The sequence below is a fragment of the Melospiza melodia genome, chromosome 2 (genome assembly GCF_035770615.1).
Source record: "Melospiza melodia melodia isolate bMelMel2 chromosome 2, bMelMel2.pri, whole genome shotgun sequence".
Taxonomy (NCBI): domain Eukaryota; kingdom Metazoa; phylum Chordata; class Aves; order Passeriformes; family Passerellidae; genus Melospiza; species Melospiza melodia.
In genome coordinates this window covers 132,065,315-132,079,426 of record NC_086195.1, presented here as the reverse complement: position 1 = coordinate 132,079,426, position 14,112 = coordinate 132,065,315, and positions in this window count along the sequence as shown.

Here is a 14,112-nt window from a genome sequence, read left to right as displayed (position 1 = left end):
TTCTAAATATGGTTTTTCAGGAAAATCAAAGAAAGATGAAGCTGGGTATTGTCAGCATCACTAATGGCAACTGAGAGGCACACATTAATACAGCCAGATGTTAGAGACCTTCTCTACAAGAGTGGTTTCCAAAGCAATAAATAATAAATAGATCCATTTAATGGAAATTGTTGAAAGATTTTATGAGCAGGATGCATACTCACTACAGTATGTAGTTCACTGAAAAATTCCTTCTGCAACGTTTCTTGGTATACTAAGGATGAGTTTCGAACCAACACAAAATTTTAGTTTTCAACTTTGGAATTTTTTAAAAGGTGTTTTATAACAGGCTTTTCCAAAGCCAATTCTTATCAACAACTGACCCAAAGGGGAGAGTTCTTCAGATATTCACATTTATTCCATGTTAAAGACTAGGTTTACTTAACTCAGATTGAGAATATGAACAGAGCAGGAATCAGTTAGGAAAATCCTAGCTGTAGCATTTTGAAGAACTGTGCCTGTACTGCTTGGACTGGTAATCTTCTCTGAGAATGCCTCCTGTTCTCACATTTGCTTCTTCCCTGTATCAGGGCAGAAACTAAAGCACCAAGAGTTATAACGAACTCCCACTATATTTCTTATCAAAAGCAAGCATTTCTGCATTTTTTGATTGAAGTATTGTCTTCATGCTAATTTTTGTTCATCTAAACTGCCAGCATCTCCCACATGACTGTTGATGCACCTCCTTGTTCCTTTGCTCTAGCATCACATTATTTTCTGTGGCTCTGTTCACAAAGTTGTCACTCGAGATTGGAGGGTTCTATTAACAATTCAAAGTAAATTGTTAATCCTATGAAGACAGGCTGGGAGAGCTGCAGTTGCTCAGCCTGGAGGAGAGGAGGCTCAGGGGAGATCTTAGAGCACCTTCCAGTACCTGAAGGAGGCCAACAAGAAGGCCGGGGATGGACTTTTTACAAGTGCTTTGAGCAGCCTTGTCTTTTCAGAAGAGTAACCCACTCTTGCCTTTAGTATAGAAATTTCCAAACAATTCTGGAAGTTAGGAGAGCTTATAAATTCTGTCCGTCCCAAAAGTGTTGCAAAACACTTGGAAAATGTCAGGACCAGAACAAAGGAGGATTTCTATTTCACAGGCACATGAAAGGTGCTGTACAATAGATTTACATCAGTATGCTGGCCAGCTCTTCCCTCATGCTGTGTGAAGTGTAGATCTTCTTGACAGGTACTTTGACTGCAGAAAAGTCCCTACCTGACCTCAAATCAGAGAGAAGCAATGGCCAATGGGTGCCACGGGAAAAACTTATTTCCGTCTTCATTCCAGCCTCAGTGCCAGCTGTCTTCAAAGTCACTCCTGTATCCACATCTGCAAAATAAAAGAACCTCTAAAATACAAAAGGCAGAATCCCTTGCTCCTTATTTTAATGTAGCTGGGGTCTTTTAGATGTTTCTAAATGATATTTCTTTTTAAGATGCAGATTTTAAAAACACGGGTGAAAATTTCACAAAACAAATACCAGCTGCTTTAAAATTGAAGATGGTTTATGACATGAGGATTTTCAAAAGTAATTATTTTCTCAGTAACAACAGTAAACAGCAGTGAACAGCCCTATTTAATTATTATTTCTGCTTTATTACTACCCAGTGTTTCTTATGTCTCCAATACACATAAAGCAGCTTCCTTCCTTGTCTCTGGAGTCAGAATACACAGCAGGACAAACTTGATCTCAGAGGAATTCCTCCTCAATTCTATATTTAGTTAACTTCCTCTTGTATTTAATTCCACCATTTCCTTTATGAAAATTTAATTAGACATCTAAACTTGCCATTTGACATCTAGTAGTGATGCTGCTACCTGGAGGCTTGGTGCTTCGCATTGTTTCTCAGGTCAGTTCACCAGAAGCCTTGGTAGTGCTGCCCCTTCTCATGGGGAGGGCAAACCAGGCTAAATCTAAATTTAAACCCTGGGAGCCCTGAGTGGAGGGGGCAGGATGTGATCCAGGTTCCTCAGCAAGAAAATCTGGCAGCAGTGACTTTCCAGGCAAGGCAGCTTAATTAATGTGTGTTCCCACTCAGCTCTGCATCCCACTCTTTAAAACCAGAATAACTCCTCAGACATATAATTCAAATACATTCATCTGTTTGATAAGAGAAGTATTTTCTTGCAGCAATTTTAGGACTTACGTAGCAAGATGCTTCATCAAAAAGGGATACCAAAACATAACAGTCTGAGCCTCTCCATTCACATTTACTCAGATCAATGTTTCTAATGTGTATTCCTACCCATGGTCAATCTGTTTACCAAGATTTCACATATACTTTCCCTCCATTTCCTGTCTCACTTTGTTTCTATTAAATTTCTTTAAAATTGTTCTGCTCTCCAATCCCCCCTTTATATATCATAATAAACAAGAAGCATTTTATCAATTTTCTCTTTCCCTTTGTTGATTCTTACAGTTACAGATAATTTTCTGTGTTGCTTTGAATGGAGTTTAGAACAACAATTAAAAAAAAAAAAACCCAAAAGTGCATCTGAAAAAGAAGAAGTTCAGTATAGCAGAATAAAACAGCCAATAAACTTTCAAAATAGACAGTCAAATAATTAGATTCTAGCAAGAAATCACAGAATTGTCACTGCTATAAATATTCAGAGGCTATGCAGACTGGGTATGAACATCCATCACAGATGATTTAGAAATAATGATGTGAAACAGCTCTGGACAGAAGACAGCCTAGGTAACAGAGCAGAGGATTCTGTAGCTCAACTGACATTTTTCTGACATTTTCTGGAAACTGAGCAACTCATTGTTGCTCAGTATGACCTACAAAATTTTCCTACAAACACTAAATTTGTTTCTGTGTGACAACTAGCTTGGACATCATCCCTATTCATTTTGTCAGCAGCTCCTTTTTAGATTGAATATGTGAACTCAGATTCTCTCCTCTCTTTTATTAGTCTAGGAAGAGATGAGCCTGTAACAACTGCTACTATCATGACAGCAATTCAGGACAAAGCCTTTAAATTCCATATGCAATTTTACGGCCACATGAAACCTGCACTTAAAGGAGATTCACAATTTTTAGATTAACCTTCTTTCTCAATTATTATTTCTCAATGTGCTGTTTTCAGCTGAGGAAAATTCAAGAGTAAAGTAAAACTTTATAGCCTACATATCCAACCATCATTGATTAGTGCTAGGATTTAAAAAAGAAATATAATCTTTTGCAAAACAAGATAGCAGGATACTTCTGCAAACTTAATCTAATTTTAAATTTGTTCATCATTCACTCTTGATTGCAATTAGAGTCTACTTATTAAATACCATCTGTTTTCTAAGCATCAGGGAGTAACCTGAAAAGATTTCTCTGAAGGAAACAAACACACAAAAAGCCTCAATAAAACCTTGTTGACCAATAAGATAATTATTGATTATGCTAAAAGATGAAAGTGCAATGGATAATAATTTTTTTCAAAAAACACTTGAGCTTCCATATGCTTCTCCTTTATCTGCATTTACTTCTTCACCAGGGAAATCTAGAGAAAATATTGTGGAAAATATTTTTTCCATCTAATTTCTTATTCATTAATTTTTTTTATTTTTAGTAAGATTTCTTTTTAGTAAGATTATTAATGATTTTATAAAATCCTTCTTACTAGAATACAGTCTATGGATATCCTGTTTATTATTTTTTGAATTATTTTCCATTATCTGGAATCACCTCTGTAATGGATAAAATAACTTATGTTTAGTTTTGATAAAACTGTCTTCTGAAAAGGTGCATTATTGTGACCTGAAAACACTGAAGATGTGGAAACCCCGTTTTTTTTCCTGGAGATTTGTTTCCAGTGTGACTATTTTAATTAATTTGTGTCTGGGAAACTGATAACATACCATCTTTTATGCTGAAAGTCTTGTTCTAAGCAAAAATTAAATATAAGGCTGAGGATTTGGTGTGAGTATTATTCCTATCTTGACAATCTAATCACAGAATTCACATTTTTTGCACACATCAAAAGACACAAGAAACAAAATACCACAATAATATATTTAAAAGTACTGTGCAAAAACCTCCTGGCACCTGCCCCATCTTTACACTTACACTGCCTCCCTGTGTCCCAAAGTTCTGGATTCGGTCTATGGAAGGGTGTGGTGAGATGGCAGCATCTGGAGAGTTCTCCTGGGAGAAACATGGTGTTGAAGTTAATGCCTTCATATCTCAGGGTGAGAAAGAAGATTTATTTTGTAGTTTTGTTTTTGCTTTTGTTTTTTGGGTGAGGTTTTTTCGCTTCCTTTTTTTTTTTTTTTGCTTGGTATCACCATGTTCTTCTGCGATCTACAGCTCTCTGTAACATCCAATCTTAATGACATCCAATCCCTCCAACATGGGGCGTTTTTACTTATGTAAAGCACTTTATTTTTGTTCTCTTTGTCCCCTGAAGCTAGCTTGTCCCAGCTCCAGCTCTGTAATTGCTTCTCTGGTCAATCCTTGTTGGGTGGGCACCTAGGGCTCTGCGTTCCTGGCTCCCAAGCTCCTCGTGCCTGGCACCCCTTTGTGCTGCATCCTGCGCCTCCCCTTCTGAGACCTCTCATACCAAGCATGGATGCCCCTGCCCTAAATCATTAATTTAAAGATTTACAGCTTTGTAAAATGTTTTATTCAAGGAATCATTATATTCCCTTGGCTTCTTGGAGCAGAGTTTTTGTTTGGGGTAACCATACACCGCTCTAATCCAACTGCAGCTGTGAAGATTCACACAGTCCATGTGTCTGACATGGGAGAAAGCCTTTGAATTAATATTAAGTCTTGTTTTTTTATGGTTATTTTCTAAATTTTCCCTCTATATTTGCTTTTCTTTATATGAACAGGAGGTCTTAATATCAATTTTGCATCTAAACAGTTTAGTTATACTTTCTCCTTTACTTTGTGACCCTTATTCTACCTGATAATATTTTCAGTTTACTGTTAGAATTGCCTGAATTGGTACACTGTGCTACTGTTCTAAAAGTTACTTAAAGGAATCCTTTTGTATGATTCGCCTTAAATATCTATCCAGGTACAAGTTGAATGAGTGCTTAACAAGTGTTTGAGTTAGCAAAGATTTCACCAAGAAAGCAAGAAAGAGCAATCCTATATATTTGAGAAGCAAAGAAAAATCCAAGTTTCAGAAATTATTGCATTTACTAGGCAGAAAACCTGAATTCCTAATATTTCTGACTGTGAATACTAACCCTCCTGGCCTTACCTGTATATTTCCCAGAGGCTCAGTGTTACACTGTTTATAAGCAGATTATGATCACCTTCTGTGTGCAAATTATGTGATAACTCTGCTGGTGCACAAAGAATAGACATCTTTTTTTCATTTTTTGTAGCTGCAGTTTAATGAAATAACCTATTATTTTCTGTTTAGAGAAATTATCATTTCACTATTAACAGCAGTCATGTTTCCATGTCAATCGGACACTGGTGCCAGGAAATAGATTTATCAAAACTGTCAGGGTAGGTTTGTATGATAAGACATTATCAGAAAAGAAGTAATCACTTTTAATTAAATTCATATTTCAACTATTTAAGTGCGTAAGTATTTAAATTATCTGGTACCTTAATTGCTTTAAAAATTTATCTAGATTGGAGCTTTCTGAAACTGTAATCTAGGCAGGATGGCACAAGAGCAAAGAAAAGGAGGAATGAGGGCATCATCTATAGAAAAAGATAAAATGTGGTCAGGATTTTGCTGATTAGGAGGCCCTCAGAGAGAACAGGTGAATGCAAGAGTTATTTGAAAGCATAATCACATCAAAGAGCAGGAATAAAATAATTGAATCCCTTGTTTCATGGACACAGAAGTGCTAGACTGCAGTTTCACCACAGATCTAGCTTCAAGGCTTTTTTCAAAGACCTGGCAGAGCATTTCCTTCCTGCAGAATCTAATTGCAGTTTAAAGATGTCAGTAGTTGCTTGATGCTATCCTTACAAAACAAAACAAACCAAAAAAACCCATGAAAATTTACCTGGTTTCCTGCAAGAGGTGTGAAACTAGAAAATACACCAAGGAAACCCAACAAACCAAGGAATACGGCATAAACTCTGAAGCACTTTCTGAATTATGAGGGTTAATCAATAAAATGGATTTATACATCTTTGTCTGATTCCAATCAGCTGTTTGGTAATGGGAGATCCTCTGTCACACAGACCTGGTACTAATGACAATGGAGGCCATACCCTGATTATGGGACAGAGGCTGAATTCTGTTTTGAATTCTCGGCTTTTACAACCCCAAAGAACAACTGAAACTTCAGAAATTAATAACAAAAAGAAAAAAAAAATAAAAACAAAAGCAACCACATTAGCAAAATACTGCAATATCTGAGGCCGTGAAGTAAAGAACATCAATGGACTTATTACCATTCTTAAATAATTTAAAAATGTGAATGTCTTTGCTATCCCACCTGCATTTAGGTAAAGTCCATTGCCCAAGAATGTTTGCTCTTTGATAGTAAAGGTCTGTAAATGTGTATGTGACTGTGCATGAGTGTGAGAGCAGGGCAGGGTTAGGGCACATGAGCAGGAGAGAAAGATTTGGGGTTTAGAAAAGTCAAATTTTAATGCAAATTCTCAATATTGAGCTACCCTGAATGTTTCAGGTTTTGTAGCTTGACACAAGATATTCCCAACATGCTCATGCAACATCATTGTGCTTGCATTTAGAAGAGTTTTTTGACAATAAAAGACTATTTTATTTGAAGTTCATTTCTAAAATAATTTATTGCAGTACTCTTTCACAGCATTACTAATAGCAAGCCTTGCTTAAATACCCTGATGATTAGGGTTGAGAACTGACTGTCAGGAAGAAAAACAACTGTGAAAAATATCCCAATGAAAGGATTTGACATAATTTTGACCCTGAATGCAAATGCTAAGAGTAGCAGGGACACATATGTGAAATCAATGAGCAAGGGCAATCTGTGCTGTCAGTTTCATCAGTGAGTCATGTCTTGTTCTGAATTCGTTGAGAATACGTGAGAGATGTATTTTAAAAGTGAGAGAAAGATAACAGGCAGTTCATATCCGCTCTATTTTTGCAGTGCAACCTGCTTATTAAATTAATATGGTCATGCTAAAACAGGGAAGTGAAGACAAGAACATCAGGAGCCATTTTTGTGGGAATTAAAAATTTAATACCAGTGATATAGAATAACCTAGGTCACTTTTCTCAATATACACTTGCTTTTCTTTCAGTTTCTGAATATTCACTTCCAAGATGAAGTTTTAGTGAAGCATAACCTTGTGTCCTGAAATACACAACAACATTTCAATCTCCAGAATTTCACAGCCAGAAGTGGCCTTTTGATCCTGGGAACAATATCTGAGGCACCAGAAATGGCTTATGCATTTCAGCGGTCACTTACGAGTGAGTGAGGGCGAGGAACAGGGCTTACAATTTTTCTGAAGAAATGTCAAAAATATTCCCACTGGACTGACTCTGAGATATGAAAATTTTTATCAAGTCCTGAGTGTTCCCAGTAGAATAAAAATCATCTGGCTTTTTTTAGCTTGGACAAAAGAAAGAATATTCTTTTAGATATTGTATTTTTATAATTATAAAGTATTGTTTAATAATTTAGTGAACACAGCTCTAAATTCGAGCAAAGGTCAAGCACTTGGTCTACAAAATGCCCTTCAGTCCATATTGCATTCAGGTTTGTAAAAGGCATTTTTAGCATACTTTTGTACCATACTGAAACAGACAGCTGTGAACTAGTTAAGGAAGGAAATTTTGCTAGAAACTTAATGGAAAAAAGGGTTCTCTGGGCTTTGTACTTAGCCTGTCTCTTCAACCTGGTTACATTTCTTAGACACCATGACTTAGGGTACAGCCTGGTTTGCTAAAACTGCTAAAGTCTTGCCCTACTAAACTGAAACACTGGTGTATTTTGAAAGCTAATTTAACTGGAGACTCATGTTTTCCTCCACCTGCCTCACAAGCCTTAGAAATCACACCTGGACCTCTGTTTTCTCTGCTTCACTTTCTTGTACAACAGCCAGGCACTCTGTTTGCACCTGAATTCCTCCTTCTTTATTGTCATGTTGTGATTTGCCCCTCATTTTCACAGTGAATCAGATCAAGAATGTCTCCTTTTCCTTTTCCTGTGTTTTACCATAGGATGGAAAAAATAAAAAAGGAATGACTTCTTGAAGCCATCTGGTGTCAAGTAAGGGATGAAAATAGAAAACCCATAGGAACTGGAAGTGTTTCATTTAATTCATATGAAATGTAGGTTTTTACAATGAAATTGATAGAAGAATAGGGGTATAATAACCCTGTAGAAACCAGAAATAATTCAGTAATACAATAGAATTTTCAAACAGGTATCTAAGTGAGGTTTCTTCAAGCATTTTTTGTCATTTATATGATATAAAAAGTTATAAGCAAAACTGACTTTAAAAACTTGAATCTGAATCATTAAATACACAGTGTCTTTTTTTTAAAAATCAAACAGCAGCCATATCATTTATTTAGTTTGTCTTATTCCCTTTTCCCTTCATTAGCTGTTTTTGGCATGGAGTTCAGCCATTCTATTGAAAAAAAGTTCATAAATATTTTCCATTGATGTATTAGTGTATAGTAGCCAAAATACAAAGCTTTTAATGTGTACTGTGCCTCCAGTATTAAAATTAGCTTTAAAGTACTTGTGATAAGAGGCAAATTTCCTAATTTTATAGTAGTACTGATAGTAGTGGTCTTAATATAAAAAATTGATGCTACATAAAATGCAATAATATTGCCCTGTATTTATTGGCACAGATAATTATTTGGGCTTTTGTTCAACATACCCAATAAAACCAACTATGTATCTTTTATTAACACAAACAAAGAACATATTATATATGGAAGCTCAGCATCCATAGATAATAAATACCAGCGCTCCCCAGCTGGTATTTGCTGTCCTATTTTTTAAATTTCATTTTAAGGGCAGTTAATAGTGGCTATAGCTGACAGATATTAAGAGTTGGCACTGGATGTGCCATCAGCAGGTGTTGGAGCCTTACCATCAGCAGTGAGAAAAACCTAGCAGAAAATGCCCACACCAGCCAAGATCACTCATGGGAAATGGATTAGCTCTGAAAACCTGGATCTTTGTCATATGAGAATGGCTGGTTTCAGCTGTGTAAGTTGTATTATACAGCTGTATGCATACCACATTTTAATTTTGTTTATAGTGTTTATATCTTCCCACCAATATGTAATTTGGAAATATTGTCACGTGTTAGTTATAAATTCTGTTTTAAACTCCCTTCTCTTTATAGTAAATAATAGAATATTTGGATGTTTTTCAGGCAAAGATTCTTTTCAAGGGACTTCTCAATTTTTTTTCATAAAAACAAAAGCTTAAAAAAAAAAATTGAAGAGTTATGTAATTTTGTGCTGAAAAAAATATACAGAAGACAGGGAACTTTCTTTTTTATTTCCATTCACTTCTGGAGGCTGTTTTCCCCTCCTGTTGTTTCTAACATAGTACAAAGAGTGAAATAACTTTCATGATTTCTTTTAGCACCTGCAGCTGACCTTTGGGACACGTGGCACCATTCCAGATGCAGCTCTCCACACCAGAATCAAATAAATAGTAAAAGAAAACTATGCAACAATGAACTAAAACCATTTCTTTCTCCACCCTCTCATTCTTCAGCATCTCTCTGTCTTAAGATTTTTAAAAAGGGGTGTATTTTTTTTTTTATCAATATCAGCCTTTTTAATTTTTATTTGGGAGGAGAAGTGACACCACTTAGACTTTACCTTTAAATTAATCTTTAAAAAGTACAGTACTGATTTTTTTAAGTGGCTAAAACATTTAAGAGATCAAAAAAAAAAAAAAAATTACCTTTATTTGCAGCAGCTATAAAATCTTTGCATTTCAAAGTCTATATGATTTATTTCTCTCATGTGGGCTGCAAAGAAGACCAAGAGATGAACCATAGGAGAAAAATGCAAAAGACATGGACAAATATAATTTTTAAGAGCATCTACATTGCTAAATGACTTGGAAACTTTTGAGTATTTTATTAGATTTGCAGTTTTGTTGTATTTATTAAATCAATAGCACAAATATGAACTCCTTTCTGAGATGAAGGATAAAAGAAGGCACATTTCAATGTAATAGTAATATGGGTATAAATTCTATTGCACTTTTTCTCTGTGGCTTTCTCTGGTAGCCAGCCTGCAACAGACCATTAGCAAGGATATTTTGTTGAGTTTCTAAGCAATTTTTCAATAACAGAACTGTACCTTTCTCTGTGATGATTCAGATAAAGTAATCAGAGGCCTTAAAATGGATGAATCCTTAGGGAATGGGGTTTATTATCCAAATCATATTGAGTCTATTACTGAAATACAGCAACTTTTTCTGATGGAAATAATATAAAATGCATCAGTAGAGTGCTCAGAATTCAAAAGTAGTCGCATAAAGTGACTTAGATTTTTAAAACCTGACAATAGTTAACAAACCTTAGCTCAGTCTATATGTAGAAGATGCCTTGCTTATAGTCTACAAGTATTTATATATTAAAAAACCTAAGTGGGTGGATTTTTCCTCTAGCAGGTAAAAGCAAAATAATACCAGAAAGCAGATACAAAAATAGCAAGAGCAATTCAGTTACTCCACCAGGTATCAAGGAACAGACTCTTCCCATGCTAAGCAAGACTAGATCCCTTCCAGAAAGTTCCATAGCACAGAGACCTGAGCAACAGACAGACTTTAGGGCCAACTTCTTTACCCTTTTTTCCATGTAAACTTATCAAAATTTTAAAAAAAGTAATAAAGAAGTGACAAAACCTTTATGCAAGTCAGGCAGTCCTATATCCATATTCACAACGTAAATTTAACCTTGATCAACCCCATTTAATCATTGCTTCTTTTTTTTTGCAGTATTTTTTTTTCTTTTTCACTTTACTCAGTTCCAAAAAGCTGCCTATTTCCCTTATTCTTCCATAAGACAAATAATAAAATGGACAAAAGATAAACATTGAAAAAGAACAAATTGCACAGCTCTGGCAAAATGTTCTCCTTAGGAAAAATTCCCACTGATTACAAGAGACAAGAAATTTCAATTGGAGCTTTGCCTGAAGAAATAACTGAGAATTAAACCCAAATAAAATAATCACATAATACAAGTTCTCACAAGTAGAGAAATTAAATTATCTTTCAATTCTCACATGGACAGAAAAGTTTTTGTCCAACTGATGGGAAATAAGAGCTTTGCCATTGATTTTCAATGAAGCTGAGATTTCACCTCAGGGCATTTTTTCTCATATACTATTTATTATGTCTTTACTCTAACACAACACATAAAGATCAGCTAATGCTTGCAGAATAATGAATAATCATGTATTCCAAGACCAGATATTACCATCCATTCTAGGTTTGAATGAAAACCTGAATGCAGTTTTTATTTCTAGAGGAATTGTGACATTTTGAAGAGGGAAGAAAACCCAATAAACTTAAACCAAACCAAAACACCCAGCTGAACTGAGGCATTGGAATTAAAGAGAATAAATATTGACTGTCAAATCCTCTCCAGGAAAAAGAAATCACTGCATATGATCTGCTGCTGTCTCTGTCATTTCCTAAGCATTCCATTTGAGAGAGAATAAAAAATGCATCTAGTTGACAAATTATGAGTTAAATTAATTCAAATGTTTTAATGGAGTATAGTATCCATCTCATGCAAAAGAAAATTATGGAGCTTTAGGAACATGTCACAATTGATGACTTACAGTGTTAAAATAAATTGTCACAGACATCAGGGTTTATTATGGAAGTAGCAAGTCAGCACTTCCTTGCTGCATGTCAGAATTCTGTTCAAAACTGATGCTTCTGTTCAGCAAAAATGGAAGAAAGTAGCAAAGCTGAAAATTTTTGGGGAAAATACTTCTGGGCTCTCAGAGGAAAGCCATTTCTGACCCACAGATGGCTGAAAGGCTGCAAGTAAGTTCTTACACTGTAAGTAGAGAGCAGCTGCAAACTTCTACCTATAAGCTGGAATATTTTAAGATCTGCAGATGTGTCCTGGGAAACTCAGTTTCCATAACAACAGCTTCTGGTGTCATGATTTTGAGGCTGTCTGCACCTCTTGATTTCTGTAGCTGTTCACTTGGGGCTGCCAGGATTATACTGTTATTTTGTCCAGCACTAAATTCTTGTATATTTGCACAACCAGGGTATTATTGGTGATTTTAGCAAATAAAAATCACAGTATTTAATGTACCTTAAAGATTTGACAGAGTTACACAAGAAGCAGGATCCTGCCTCAGTGTTTTACTGATTAATGAAGTTGGAACACTCCAGTGCCACTGAGATATTGCAGAAGCATAAATATTTATATGCTTAAAATATCAAGCAATCAGGAACTAAATATAGAATCCAGAAAAAAAAGGTTTTTTTTTTTTCCTAAGGTTGTTACTCAAATCAATCCCAAGAACTTGGTTACTGAGGAAACAGACTTGAAATACAGAATTGTGATATCTAAGAAAAAAATTCTAAATTGTTCTGTGCACTAATGAAAAAGTAAATCAGACTCAGACTTTCTTTTGGCAAAACAGATCTGAGCAGTTGTAAGCATTTTCCTTTTGAATACCATCTCTAGCAGGCACAGACCTTCTAATGTTTTAAGGAGAAAAAATTAAATCTTTCAAGTTGATTTTTCATAGCAATACATGAAAATATACATGAGAGTAAAATGCCAGCATCTCTACCAGATAACAGCAATTCCCTTGTGCTTCTCAGGGCAAAGTATGCCTGGGCCAAAGTACAATTGTTAAGTGATCATTTTATTTCAATTTGGAGGATTTAGTATCATCTGTCTGCCTTTTTTGCCAGGCTTGCTGTAATATGTGTCCCAGTGCAGTTAGCTGACTAAACCTTCAACTGTGTTCTTCAACAGTTTTTTCTTTTTTAAGATGGACTTCATTAATTACTCCTTTTTTTATTTCCTATTTTCTCCTTATTGTTCCCTCTTCTGCTTTTATGTTCCTCTTCTCCTAGTAACAGGTGATTTTGCAAATGTTTATTACTCTCCTATTACTTTTTTTTTTTTTCACTTTTAGCCTTAGGAGTTAACTATTATGCCATTTTATCTTCATACAAATCCCTCTCATTTTCCATTTCCTTATACTACTTAATGCCTCTCTTCAAACCCAAGATAAATAAATAAATTAAAAGCTTTTTTTTTTTTTTTTTTGTAAAGTAGGTGCACTAAGCTACATCAGAAGAATTTTATTTGGGACTATTTTCTTCTGTGTGTCTATGACTGAACTGAAAGAGAGAGCTGACCATCAAGAGCAAACATTGAGAACAGCTTGACCAGAGCTCTTACATAAAGAAAAAAAACCTCAGAAGTGAAGGAAATGCAATCAATTTGCAGGATAGTTATATTTCTTGAAAAATGTACTAATTCATCACAAAGAATAAGTTTTTTTTAAAAGAAAGAGCTCTCTGTGATTTCTCCCAGCCATGGAATATTAGATGAACTTCAGGCTAGAAAAGCACACAGTTACCCAAGTACAATGATTGCATGCTCTATAAAATTGCTCTCCAGCTAAATGTATTTGAGGGGAAAAAACCTTTAAATTCAAGTAGGAAGAATTACAAAAGAAAACAAGAACTGGATTTTAATAGAAAATTGCCTTCAAGACTGTTTGTCACTTCATTTAATTCTCTCTTGGGGGCCCATAGAGACTAACACTTCTATTTGATGCAAGACTTAAGAACAAAGCATAACAAAACTAAACAGAAAAAAAGCAATTTTGTCAGCCTTGAGCTGAGGGTAATGAAAAGGAAACAGATTCAATGAAATAGGGAGCAGTTCTGGCTGTGAGATGAAGTTTAACCATTCCTGCCGTTTTTCCATTTCTAACACTTTACTACTCAAATGCAAATAGTTTGCTTTTGTTTGAGCACACACTGAAGAGAAAATATGAGCATCAAAAACAGTGGGAAATTCAAAATAGTTTAAACAGAGGCAGCTCACTCAGTATTTCAAATGGGAGACCATCTCACACTCAAGGTTCTCTCTTATGGGATCCAGGATGGGATCCCATACCCATCCTGGAAAATGCCAACT